The sequence below is a fragment of the Apteryx rowi genome, unplaced genomic scaffold (genome assembly GCF_003343035.1).
Source record: "Apteryx rowi isolate R43461 unplaced genomic scaffold, aptRow1 scaffold_71, whole genome shotgun sequence".
Taxonomy (NCBI): Eukaryota; Metazoa; Chordata; class Aves; order Apterygiformes; family Apterygidae; genus Apteryx; species Apteryx rowi.
In genome coordinates, this window is record NW_020450994.1 from 2,180,050 (window position 1) to 2,194,537 (window position 14,488).

The window sequence follows — 14,488 nt, forward strand, 5'->3', positions numbered from 1 at the left end:
GAAAGAGGCAAGTTGCCAGCTACTGGACATTATACATTGTTTCATGTTAATAGATTTTTCTCCCCCTGAATAGAGCCTCTTACATTTCATATCAGTTCTGACTGGTTCAGCCAAATAAGAATCAACCCAAATTCTGTTGAAATGAAAATCAAACCCATGAGTTCAAGTACATTCATTAAAGAAATACATCCATTCACCTTTCTTGTCAAATATCGTTAGCTCCATCACGATGCTTCAGATCCTTCTATCAGCGAGCTCCTCCTGCCTAATAGTTAGCACAACGCTTTCAAAGGCTTACTTCCCAAGTATCGTCAACCCCCCTCCAACTTCTCCATGCAATCAGCACATACTCTTTCCTCCTTTTTCCTTCTTGATTTGCAATCCTGCCTTCAGACTAGCTTTGAATTTGTGTGCCTCACATGCTCTGTAACTTCTTCTAATATATCCACATCACTCCCAACTGCAAAAATTTAATTCAGCAGCTGTGCAGTCTCACTGAGGTTGACTTCCACCCTACAGCTATTTTTAAAGAATGACCTCTGAATCCTTCCTAGCAGCACGTTGCTTCAAGGTAGAAGAAACAACCTGCTGAAGAAAGGTTGGCTTCTTGGTATAAGCCATCACATTTCCATCCAAAGCAGAAAGAGGTTGACTGGCTTTCTGTTCTGTACTGTGGATGAAGAAACCACTCTTCTTGAGCAGCCTCCATAAATCCACAGTATAGTGAATTTTCACAGGAGAGTTCTCCTGCCTTCAATACAGATCTACTGCTCTTCCAGAAAACTTGAAACAGGTTCTTCTTCTCGTTCATTTTCTCCCATTGCCAGATCACGAACAGTTCCTGGTGGCATGAGGTAAACCCCAACAATGACTTACTATTTTCTCAAGGTGAGCATAAAAACGGGAGGGAGTTCCATGCAATTTCCCGGTCTCATTATGAACACAACTTTCCTGCCTCTTTAACCAAAATATTTGTAGCTCTTCACATGCTTTATGGTGAACGGGAACAGAATTTTAGTTTTGTTTTGGGACTATGATCAGGTGAGCACATCTAGTGGAAAAACAGTAATTCAGCAATTGAAAACAGTCTCTCACAAGCTGAACAAAAATGGCGACATAAGAAGAATGGAGGAGAAATATATATGTGGTGACAGTGGACAGCCAGTCATTTTAAATATACTTATCCATAACATATTTGGAAACACACAACTGAGGAGAAGAGTTTGTGTTAACCTTCTCTAGTTAATTAATTTATGGTGAACAACAGGAGTGAGTTAGCACTGTTTTCCTGAATGCCAATCATTATGTTAATTGCAAGTGAAGTGTACTGAGCAGGACAGCAATGAAATTACAAAGATGAGAGAGAGAGACACTATACATGCAGCCAATCAGCTTGCAATTGGTGGCAGCCAAACACTGAGATCCCATAAAGGAAGGCAGCTATCCTGAAAGGTAAAGTCATTAATGTTTCATTTCATTCATTTAAAAATTCATAGGGATCCAATTACCTCAATACCTAGAGAACAGTGTATGAACAATGCATTTAGAAAGCTTTCCAAGACACTTTCTTCTCTTCTCACTAAAAGCTTCAAAGGGAAAAAATAATCAGAGATACTCTAGGGAATCTCCTGTAATTAAAAGAAATCCTACTTATCATAGTCAGTTCAAGAGCTCCCTCATTGACACTACCTGACAACAAAATAGCAGAAAAGAAATCATGATTTATTTCTCCTCTTTTATTATAGTCATTCTTTGATGAACAAACCACCATGCTGCTTCTGTCACTGCTTAGAGCCTAAGGTACTCAAGAGATTTTCCTTCTTGCAGCACTACTAATTTTCTCAGCAGAAGATAGATATTTTTAGTATGTTTTCTTCTTGTCTTCTTTCTGCATCTTGTTCAAATTTCCCCCCTTGCTCTCTCTTTCTTCCCCACTGATATTACTACCACGTGTACAACCTTCTCACACAAGGGCTTTTTTTTTTTTGGCCTTTCATACTAAGTGCAAAAATGTAAAACCTGCAGTTCTGGGTATGTTACCAAAGGAAACAGTTTTACTTAAAATCTTGTTTTTGCCAAAATATTTTCAAAGTATCTGGAAAGAAGTCAAACCACAGTGGCTCTCAGTTGTATTTCCTTTTACTATTTCCCCAGGTACTCTCAGCACAGCACTAAGTAATTGGATATTCTTTCAGGGGAAAAAAAAAAAAAGAGGCTGCACGAGACAGTTTGTAGGTTTAAGAATTATTCTTCTGGGGCCTATGGGTATGAATACAGGGCACGGTTGCCAAACTTAAAATCCTTACTAATGTTAGTTGTTCCTGAAGACAGGAATCAAATATGACAGTTTGTACTAAATACACTGATTATGTTCAGCTTTTGTAATGCTGTATCAAATCTGCTTAATTTTTAAAAATTAGGAACTGGAGATTGAACTAACGTGGGATTTTACTTCATTTGGGTATCTGATTCTGCCTCTATTTCAAATCAGCCTTTTCCTATAATGTAGGTACAGAATATAAGTTTAGATACAGGTTACTCGCAGAGCATTAAGAATGTAGTGAAAAAAGAAAATAGTCTCTAATGCAACTAGTTTCACTGAATTAATCATTTAATTATTTTCTATAACTGCTATCATTCCATTTTACATGCCATCTAACTAAATCTTGTTACATCCCAGACTTCAGCTTATATTAAAAACACAGCTGCAAGGCTTCTTGGTATAAGCCAAACACATATTCCTTGTGTACTGGGGGTCTTCCCACAGGCTGCCTGTAGACTATTATTTTAAGATTTTACTTAATTCTTCTCAAGCTATTTGTGGTCTTGCTGACATCTCCAGAAGACTTATTCCACATCCCCCTTTAGGAGTGCTAAGATCTTGAGAACACAGGCACTTCGCTTTGGCACTAGGGATTCTGTCTGCTTCTCTTGATGGTTGCTGAATTCTCTCCATTAAAACTGGAAAAATGTTTTGAAGCTGAAGTAGGAAAAGTCTTTTTAGTCCTGTGCCTTCATTATCCTCATAGAAAACTTGATGTGAATGAATTCTCCTTATGTTTTTGTTTCTTTGCAAGATGATCATTTTGGGGGAGGGAGGCCTATCAGACATTGCTTGGTGAAGGGCAGATGACAGATTGGCAAAGGGAGCAGGAGAAAAAACAGAATTCAAATATTACAGCCCACGAGATACAGAGTTTATAGTTAGCCCCAGAAGAATGTCTGCTGTATATAGTGTATGCAACTAGGGGCTTGTTGGATAGCTCTTCCAGGGAGTCAATCATTCCTTTACATCTTTGAGCACACATAAACAACATATACACAGCTGGAACAATGTCCAAAACATGGAACCTTCACCTCAAACTGGGATTCTCTCATCACCCAGTATGAGAGACAAACTCCCCTTTCCAAAAAGTGTTAGGAAAAATTATAAAGTCTGCAGTTATAGTTGAAGTTCAATATATTTACACTCTGTGGGATGGAAACTGATGTGATTTTGTTCCATTGCCCTGAGTGGGAATAACCAAAAAGTGCATCTGACAGGAAATTATTTGCAACTACAAATACTGTACTACCATGCAGTACTGGTATACTACAATGTCACAATGCCTTATTGCTTCTTTCAGGTCTGTAAAGTCAGATTTGGTCACATCACTGAGAGCAGGCCATACACAGAAAAGACATTTTGGATGTATGTGTGTAATAGGAAACAAAAAGCCATCATAACTATTCAGTCTCAAATATTTTTAATAGATACCTGGTGCCTGGGAACATACAACAGAATATTTCACTTCAAAGCGTCTTTTTTCTTGCTTTACTAGATTCACACCACCTGTGAAGCAGCCACTCTTGGAGAAGGTATGGCATATGGCAAAATGTCACAAGCACTGCCAGTAGGATTATTGAATCTGAGGAACATTTTTCATCTGCTGTTCCAGAAGGAAAAAAGTCATCTGTCCATTTAGGTCTCCAAAATGAAGATGCAAAATTTCTGCCATAATAGTCCACAACTACCTGAAGGTGAGTTACAGAGACAATGGAACCAAGTAGTGACAGATTACAAAACAAAGCCAACAACCACAACTTGTGGTTTGGGAGGTTCATACCGGACATTAGAAACACTTCTTCACTAGAAGGGTAATACAATATTGCAACAGGTCACCCAAAGAGGATGCAGAATCTCCATCCACGGAAGTTTTCAACACTTAGCTACATAAAGCCAGGGCTGATCTGATCTAGTACTGGCGAAAGTCCAGTCTAAGTGGGACATTGGACTGGATGACCTTTAGAGTTTCTTCCAGCCAATTCTATGATCCTATGATAAATGATGGATGCAACAAATGCTAAATGCAATAATGAGAAGGGACAGCAGAATAAGAATCAAGCCAATCCAGCTTTGCAGAGAAAGTTATAGGAAGAAAAAATGGGCTTGGTTATCTATGTTCTTATACTTCTTCAACACCAATGAACCTAAGCAACAGCTAAGGGGCATTCAGACACAGCCCTAGAAAAGACCTGGAGACTAAGATGAAGAGGACAAGACAGGGGCACAAAACAGAAGTCTGCAAACAGCTCCCATCAGCTTTATCTGAAGTAGCAGCATTTCCAGGCATAACCTGGCATTCATGATTTGAGAACACAGTGAATGCAAAGATGAAGTAAAACAACAATTTAACCCTCACAGAAGCTGGCAGAATGGCTGTCCTGAATACTGCAGTCTTCTTTCCCACTACAGGCAAGTAAAACATAAGAAGCCACTAACCAGTCTTCCCTCTAATGCCCTCCCACAGTGATCTGAATTAATTGCAGGGAAACCAGTACTGGTGGTCAAAGAGAGCGTTGCTCTACCAAAACACAGTAACTCAAGAACATTGCCTTGTCAGCTTGGCTAGGGAGTCACTTTGAAAGATAACTGTTGATGGGCCATCAAAAGAAGGAGTGGAGAAGCTGTTGCACTTTTATATAGACATGCTTGTGCACTTCCATCCTGAGATGTTCAGCAAATGCCTACAATGAATGCTGGGAGCTTAGTTGTCTTATGATTTGAATTGCCCTCTCTCCTCCTGTAGGGGAAACAGGCTCATAGTGCAGGCTTAATAATCCCCATAACAATTCTATTTCCTGTGTTTTGCCCACTAACACATGTACTTTCTTTTTTTTCCCAAGGATGAAAAGGCCTGTATTTCTTTAAAAGTAATTATTTTAAAATATTCCAACTGCTGCCTTTTCATTGGTTGCTAAGCTTAAGGAGAAGGAATTCACTCAATATCATCCTGCAGTCAGACTACGGACTGAAATAAAAGTGTTTATTTTTGAACATCATTGTTTTTCTTGAAGGCACCCCAACTTATAATTGGTCCCAAGTTGTTTCTTAATTTCTTCATATTTGTTCTTACTATGTTTTATTATCATGAGGACAGGAAATATGAGTCAGTAACCCTAAGATCATCCATTTCACTCACTTATGGGGGTTGAAGCCCAAGGCAAACAAAAAGTGTCAAATATTTCAAATAAACTGAAAATACCTCTACCATTTACCACCCACAGCTGAGTTCACATTTTCAGCAGAATCATAGCTGGTCTAAAACATATTTAAAGAATTAAGCATAGTAGCCCCACAGAAAGGAATGTTTAGGCTCTCAACAGTTACTCCTGAAAAGGAATATATTATGAGGTGTACTTTTAAACAGGACATTTAATGTCTCTAGATAAATTTTATATGTTCTTTGAGGCACATATGCCTTGGACTGTTCAAAACATGACCAGTCCATATTTTCTTGTTTAAAAGATTTCAATATATTATTTTAATTTTTCATTTTCCCAATCTTGTCTTCTTTTTTTTCAGCTGAATTATAAGTAACCACAGTTATAGAAAGTCCATTCTTTCAACATTTCCTGTCTGACAGAAAGCACTATTTGCTGGGCTTCTCTACTGCTCATCTGTTCTCCAGAGGCTTTCAGATCTGCATTTAAGGTCAGAGGTTCTGAGCATTTAGATAAGTTTATATGTGTTTCTCCAGACCCAGCTCAACACAGCTAATGGGCTCCAGTGATCTAGAGTAGCACGCTTGCCTGGAAATGGCAGCTGAAGAAATGTGAAGTGGTAACTGCTGGTCTTCTGATTTATTCACTCTATAGCTGAAGTGCCTTAATTCTGAAGTGAAATCAGACACCAAATGCTGGAATTGCAGAATATAGCAATACCACTGTGCTATGGGTTACGTGCTTGATAACAGCATTCACAGAAGCCAGCACAAAGAAGGCAGGAGCAATGACAGAGAAGGACATCTTAACAGCTACCTTGCTTTTAGATTAGGCACTGTCTGAAACGCTGAATCAGATGTTTGTGTGAGAATGTGGGTAATAGTCTCAAATCCCTCCTTGACTTAAATTGTTCAATTTGGTGTGGGAACCTGACCATTGTATTCTTTTAAAGGACAGTGAGAGATCCTGGTAGTGCCACATTTTTTGCAATAGCCCAGTGCTGAGACCACTTGTGCAAGAAGTGAGAGTCCTAGGCTCAATGATAAACTGTGTATCCTGAAAATATCCATAAATAACTTATTGTTATTGACTACATCCCCATGACCATTAACAAATTCAGAAGAAAGTGCTGAGTCTGCATTTTGGCAGATAGTGGCACCATGAATCCTGGTTTTTGTGGTAAGTTTACAATATGTCCAGACCATTGCTGCATGCCAGGCTGCCACTCCTGGATGAGTGTTTTGGCCAACTGGATTATTATACAAGAGGGTGGTGGAACCAACTTCATCATTTTCATGCTCCATGAAAAGTGGCTGAAGTTACTGTGGTTGAGCTGTAGGTATGCAGTAGCTGTGCTCTTAGCCCAGCTCTGGGATTAGATCACTCAGGAGACTGGAGCATGGGACAACCTACTCTGGGAATTCCAGGTGCGCACAAACTGATGAGTGTCATTTAGGTGACACTCTAATTAGAAACACCTCAGCATATGAAGCAGCAATACCTAGATGACTAGGTAACTTCACTGGTTGTGAATAGGTGCCAATGGTCCTTCAGTTTAATTAGGGAGGCAAGCTTAGGTACCTAAGACACATGCTACACTTCTAAATGCTTCATTAGATCTCTTAGGTTTCTGAGAGCAAATCTCCCTCAAAATTGATGGAGTTTTTGTTCCTTCAAAACTTTTGAAAAAGTTATCGCACTTCTCATGTCTGATATGAAGAAATACTATTATTAGGTCATCACATATCTTTCTAAAACAGAGTTAGTACAAGCTCACCTGGGAGAGTTGCACAGTAATGTGGCAGAGGGAAAACACTATTACTTTGTTTCTGTACCTGTTCATGAGCGTCTGGTAGTTGGCAAAAAGCAATCTGTACCACTGGGTGATTTTCAACTTTCTAACAAGTTCACTAGGCAGCTCTTCCTGTTGATATAAAGAAAATAATCCAAATTTAAAAGTGCTCTTTAAGTCAAACAGTCTCAGGTCATTTTGCTGATTAAAAGAAGATGGAGGTATCTGGCCCCTCTTTACCTCTAAAACTCTGTGTGTCATACGTTAGAAAATTCAGTCAACTCAAGGCACAAACTCTTTGTGGGAGGTTTGCAGGATATCCACTGCATCATTATACATTTCCTTGCTATGGCCTAGACTGATTTGTATCATGTTCTTGCGGTGCTCAGCAAGCCTGGCAACTGAGCCAAGTATCCCGTTACACATTTGACTACAGAAATTAGTGCATTTGGGAAGAGAGACATGTTATTAAACTGAATTATGTTGTGCCTTAGTTTTTCTACTTTGGAGCAGCATAATATGGAATGAATTAAGTCAGGTTTAGGGCCTGTACTTTAAGGCAGTGCCTTAAACATGAATGTGGTAGAGTCTGAGAAGTGATTTCTACTAAATTTCAAAGAAATTAATTAATCTTAAAAAGAGTCATAGTTTCCCCATAGTCCATCTCTCCAAAAAACTCTGTTAGTCTGATTGCCTGTTGATCCTTAATACAGTTTTATACATTTATGCTTAGCTTGGCTCAGAATCACATACAAGGCTTATGCAAAAAGATGGCTCCTCTAAATATTAGCCCTTCAAATGCAATCTGATCTAAAGGTCAAGCTAAGTTCTTTCTTCTGACTCATCAAGAATAATAATGTTTCTGCAAGCCAAATTCTGGCCTTAAATTCATGGCCTCAGATTCACCTGTGCAAATCAACTAAATGCAGAATTTGATCTCCAAACAGATTCCTTAGGAAACTATAGTGTCTTTTGTAGGGTTCTGCAGATGTTCTGTCCAAGTTCCCTCAACCTATGTCTTGCTAAGTCATTTATCTTCTTTTTTCTCTAAAAGAGAAAAAAAGTTTTATTTTTGTTTCTGAAGCATTCAGAGAATTCCCTCTCATAGAATTTTTGCTGAGTCCCTCCACATTCTTAGCCACAGACCAGAATTGCACATTTGTTTTAATACAAATCAGGGTTGGTGAATTGCCCGACTTTCTGAGTATTTTGATATGATGTTTTGATTCAGATCCATCTCTAGATATCTGGAACATGAAAAATCTTAAGCATAATAGTCCTAAATAAATTTTTTTTAAAAAAACTTTTCCTTTCAAAACTTAGACATAAATATGTTTAACTTTTTGTTTTACTGACTAAAACTCTCCAATTTATGTGAGGACTTTTGAAAACAATAACTATTAAAAGAAAACTGTATAAAATAAGAACATTTTAAACAGTTAGAAAAATTATTAAACTAGCTAGTGAAAAAATGGCAGCACCTACAATGAGTAGCAGTAGCAATGAGTCTAGTGGGAATGTAGAGTAAGTTGAGACAGGTTAGGTTGGCAGGGGTGAAAATACAGCAAGAGATTTCAAACAAAAGATATGTTTGAACGGTGAGAATATATTTTATGATGAGTAACTAATGCAGAGGGAAAAATAAAGAAAAGCATTCAGTGATGTAAGCCTGGAGGAAAGCTGATACACCCAAAAGCTTTTCTAACTTCTCCATCAGTAACAGCTAGTTTAATAAAACATTTTACATTTCCCTCTAAATCCTGCCTTTTCTAATAAAAATACAACTAACATATTTGCAGTAAATGCTTTCACACAAAGGAAGTTTTTAAGATATTTTGTGAATATGACCAAACCCTGGATTTGCCTGATGTCTTCTAGAGGTTTCTTCCACTCAGAATGTCATAGAACATTTGTTCCTGATCACACAAGCTTCCTCCTCAGTTATGTGGTCTGCAATGCCCTAGAGGAACAGAGTTGTTGGAATGGCTGAGACTCTGAAATTTAAGATTTAGCACTTGATCTATTAAGTTATTACAGAAATTATATCCAAAACCTTGAACTGGCATCAGAAGCAAAGCAGAAACCAGCTGTCAGCTTGAGCACAGTACAGGTGAGGGGTCTTCATAGCAGTCAGTCACAGATCATGAGCCACATTGTATATTAACCTCAGAGTCATCATCACATTCTGATGCGGCAAGACAGTTCTACAGCATGGATGTGACAAACACATGGACTGCTGGGTCCAGGCCTTCATTCTGAATGAAGTTTCCTAGAAAGCCAGAAACTAAAAACCACATTGATAAAAGCTGACTCTCTAGTCATTCAGACTAGACAAGAAGAGTATTGCAAAATTTTTGCACTGTTGTGGGGTCACTGTATACAGGCAGAAGTGTAAACAACATCATGGACAATTACTTAATGTGTTTTTCCTTCCAAAACATTGCTTTCATCTTGCTTGTTTCCGCTTAAGTGTGTTGGTTGTCATCTGAAAGGTTCTGCTCTCACACAGAATCACAGAACGGTTGAGGTTGGCAGCAGCCTTTAGAGATCATCTAGTCCAAACCCCCTGCTTGAGCAGGGGCATCTAGAGCAGGCTGCCCATGACCATATCTCCAAGGATGGAGACTCCACAATCTCTCTGGGCAACCTGTTATACTCTGATACATACTCTGATAAATACTCTGATGCATTAGACATGATGACAGCTGCATCAGCAAAGAACAAGATGAATGGTTGAGTGATCTCAATCTATTGTTGGTAGCTAAGACCATGGTGTTTCTCTCTCCCCTTCTCCCAGAGGTCTCATGTAGATTTTGAAAAAGAAGAAAAAAAACCCAAGGTTGACACTGGTCTCTGCAAGATGTTCAGAGAGAATGAGCAGTTGCCCATTATTACTAGAAAGAAATCAAGTAGACTATTCCTATCTATTCCTGCTACATGACATAGATGCTAGTGTTAGTGCTACAGTATGCTTTGCTGTGTTAAGGCTACAGGAGAGTGCAGTAGTTTGACCAGGAGTATTTCATATATACTTTTGGCCTAGAGGAAATCAACTCACAGAAGTTTTTAAGTAGCCTCTCTGCTCTGTCCTAGTTTAAACTCTGTTTGTGAATCTTCCATGAGGTCAGCTAATATCATTTGTTATTGTCTGATGGGTACTTTTTTCTCASTTATTTACCCAAAATGAGAGGCTGGAATCAGGACAGTAGCTGGAGAATTCTCTGTCTATCTGTAAGCTGGAAGATGAAACCCTAGCCTCTAAACTCAACTGATTCAGCTGTCAATGCCTTCCCTAGCCTAAGTCTTAAGGAAGTGGTTGCAGCTGCTATTATCACATTTTGAGTAAGGGAAAGATTAGTCTCCACACACTGGAATGTCTTTAGTGTCCAGGTATTTTCCAGCAACAACTTTTCAAGAAAAATTAAAGCTATTATTCAGAATCCCTAAACCGCAACTCAGAGACTGAAGTATTATTAAATGCTTCCAAAACTTTAAGCAACTTTAATGTCCATGAAGGGAGAAAAGACCTTTTGGTTTCTCTGCTTTGCTTATACTTCATTCTCAACTCCTTCTTTGTAAGCTTTATGTTCAGGAAAACAATACAGCATTTTAGCAGTATCTCTTTGATCTTGCAGGTGACTTATTAGCTGTCCTGTTTATCACTATAACAATATAACTATGTGATTACATCTCTTGAAGTAAATCCTCTTGTAGGCTGGGGACCCAAGTCAATAATAATCACTACAGATATCCAGACTTTGGATTTTCTTAGCTGATCTGAATATCTTTCTAACTAAGGAAATCTTTCGAAGACACTCCCTATGGCTCCTGGCAGAATGAGCTGCTAATTAACAAGGTTATAACAGACCTAGGCCTTTAGTTATCACGTCTTATCTCACGCAGATAGAGATTCATACTGTCTTCGTAGCTAAGGACAGAGTTTGATCTCTGGATCTACTAATAGTTGGCTTCCTAATTGTGAAATGACAGCTTTTACAGGAAAAGACAAGAAACAAAGATTCCAAGCATTCACCTGGAAGCTGCCAGGTGCTTCATGGAGTGCCAGTTAAACAGATTTGTCCTCCAACTTGTAAAGTCAATGCAGTCAAAGAAAACACAAAACAGGACATTTTAGAATGCCTTACTAATACAGACATCTTCAGAAAAAAAGGGCCAGACACAAACTCATCTCAACCTGATCTTTTTCAAAAGCCTTATTCCCTGCAATGATCAGATGGAATGTGTTATTTCCATAGCAATTTGATTTTTCTAGGATGATTGTGATTTTAATTATTTTATCATTCACTCTCTTGTAATCCAAAGCTCCATGCAATGTTCTGCTAAAGCTGTCTCTGAACAGTCTGGGTGAGTTTTGCATTTCTGAAAAGCAGAGTGTTATCGGAATTCCATTCATTCCAGCTAGGGAACAGCAGACTGTGGGAACCGTTACAGAGAAAGAGATTCCCCCCCTTCCTTCTCTCTCTTTTTCTCACTCTCTCTCTCTCTTTTTTTTTTTTTTACCTTTTTTAAGGATAAATATTTAAAGACTACAATGAGGCAAAACTCCCATAGGGCTGAAAACACAAACTAGCACCAGACTAGTCTGCAAAATAGCTTTTTTGTTTTTTCTTTTCAATGTCCAAGCTTTAAAGATTTCCAGCTTTTAAAATGTCTTTGAAAAGAAGAGAAACCATATTACAGACTCTTTGGTGAACATAATGTATTGGGTATGACTTTTAGTTCCAGGAATTTCATACCATGCAATTACTAGAATGTGGTAATCCAAAACAACAACAACAACAACAACAACAACAACAACAACAACAATAATAAAGAAAGAAGAAGAAACACATTGAGAATAAAAGAACAAAAACCTGGTGTTCACTTTACCATCAGAGGTACAATTGCTCACACAAATGAGTTGTCACTGTAGTTTTGCCACCTTTCACCCCTCTTGTCCTTTGGCCATATAGGCTTAAAGTCAAGTGGAATCAATTTCCCTTCTTTAATTGTTTGTAAAATATTATAGAGGCAATGACAGTTCTAGAGGTCTTGGGCTGTCCCATACAACACAGTACAGTTGGTGAATGAGCTCTAATCCAGGCAAGCATCTGCCAAGTTTCACTTCGTATGTCAAGTTTTACTTAGCATGACCAGATATTCTAGAAGAGGTTTTAATAAAATTTCCATATCTCCATACCTTTTAATCACTCATATAATACAAACACTTGCATCCTAGTTCCATCAACATCAATTATCATTGCTGAGACTTCACTCCTGTTATCTGAACAAATTTTTGTAGAAGGCTAGGTTTCTGATTACTGATAGACTTAGTTTAGGTTTAGCATGGAAATGCTGAACTCAGTACTAGGGCAGGCTATAAAGAATAATTTTTCTAATGTGACTTTACTATACAGAACAAAAGAAGAACAAATGAATGGACTTGTTGAGAAATTGTCATGGGCTATGTTTTGATTTCTATTACTAGTGGAAATTCATGCAGAGAACATAGTCTGTTCTCTCTGCGATTCAGTTTCCACTTTGATCTATCAGAAATTCATATATTCTTAGTTCTAGTCTCATAGCAGGTAGAGGTGACTTTGCCCAAAGTTCCTTCACAATTTTTTCATGCAGTTTGAATTTCACTTTTCATTAGAAGTACCTGCTTCAGTGTCCTTTTTGCCATCCATGTGTCTACCATTTTTTTCCTACTTCTTCTCTCTTTCACCCACTACCAACATAGGAATTAAGCTGCAGTAAAGCTTGTTCAGTCTCAGAGTGTTTTCCACTGACTGTGAGCTCAGAAACTGGACCACATTCAACTCTTCTATCCATGGTGGAAGAATGCAGTATATTGATTCTTTGGGTGTAAACTTGTTTTATTTCCCAGCAACTTCCATTGAGGATGGAATTAGAAAATACCCTTCCAAATGATTCAAGGGTAATTTTGGCTTAGACTGCAAGCCATTAGAGGAAAATAGATTTATGTCTATAGCAGGACACTGAGTATGCCCAAGGCTGTTTTGCAGCACTGAGCCTAACTGGCATGCAGCACCCTGTGTTGACACCAGTAACATCTCTTACCCAGAGAGGGTGGCTGCCGGCACACATCCTATTGGGAATAGTGAGTCCCGGACTGTGAGCAGAAATTGTTTGGGAGATTGTAAGTGGCAAGAGCCAAACTGTGCCAGGTACCATCCTGATGGTGTACCAACACCGTTAATCAGCGTGCCCTGGCACTGTTTAATTTGCTAGTATGGATGTAGCCACAGAATTTTCTGGGCTGATCACTGAAAATTTCCCCTGCAAAGTTATGTCCAGGTCTTCCAGTTTCCTACCATTCTCATTAGATAACAGCACAGCAGCAGCAGCTGTTCTTGACCCCCTTCAGCTGCACGTGACTCTTCCCATCTTTTGAGCAACTACTTCACTGAAGGTGAACAGGGACAGCTTTGGCAAAACCATCTTAGAAATCCAGTACAGATTTCCCTACAGAGAGAACAAGCTGTGTCAACATATTTGGCAACTATGAAGGGTCCTGCTTTTTTTGGAAGTTTAAAAAAATATATAAATTCTGCACTTCCAGGTACAAACAAGATAAAGAAGTTGTTCCCTGGCTGTGTGCTGTTACTAGCCAACAGGGCTTGCCTTATACACCTCCTCAAGGATAACCAAAGGAGGAGGTTGTCCTTGTCAGTGCAGATACATTATTTCAGTCTTGGGGGAAGTGAAGGGCTTTTTTCAGACCACTTTCTAGGAGAAAATCAGTAACAGATTTAGTCCTGTGGACCTCTTTCTAATTTCAGCCCACCTCTCTCTTCTCTTTTCTTAATACCTAAGAGATTTATTTTCCCTGAAAGTCATGGAGTAGGATTCATACATTGTCTCTGATGCACTAGGCTTCAAACATGCTGGCATTTCAGTTGTTGTATGAATCTTACATTATCTGAATAATGCTTTTTTTGCCTGCTGTGATTTAAAATCCAATATTATCTGAGAGAATTATCTGAGTAATGCTTTCCTTTATGTGCTGGACTTACTATGGTGTTTTGTTGCATTGACCTTATTTGGCCCTGCCACAGAAATAGCTTTGTTTCTGTCCTACGCTTTAAAGTTTATCTGCAAATGAAAGAATTAAACTGTGACTTTTTTGCTTGATGTATAAGAAAACCTAAGTTGCTTGCAGGTTTCTCGTCATATCATTTTTACTCT

At 38.6% G+C, this 14,488-nt stretch overlaps 1 long non-coding RNA gene across 2 annotated transcripts in view; it reads right to left on the reverse strand.

Moving 5' to 3' along the window:
* Positions 1–8,663: 8,663 nt before the first annotated feature.
* Positions 8,664–14,488, reverse strand: part of LOC112976234 — a 31,167-nt gene continuing 25,342 nt past the window's right edge. For both annotated transcript variants that reach the window (XR_003256969.1, XR_003256968.1), the window contains one exon: positions 8,664–9,236. This is a non-coding gene — a long non-coding RNA (uncharacterized LOC112976234). The remainder of the gene's footprint in view (positions 9,237–14,488) is intronic.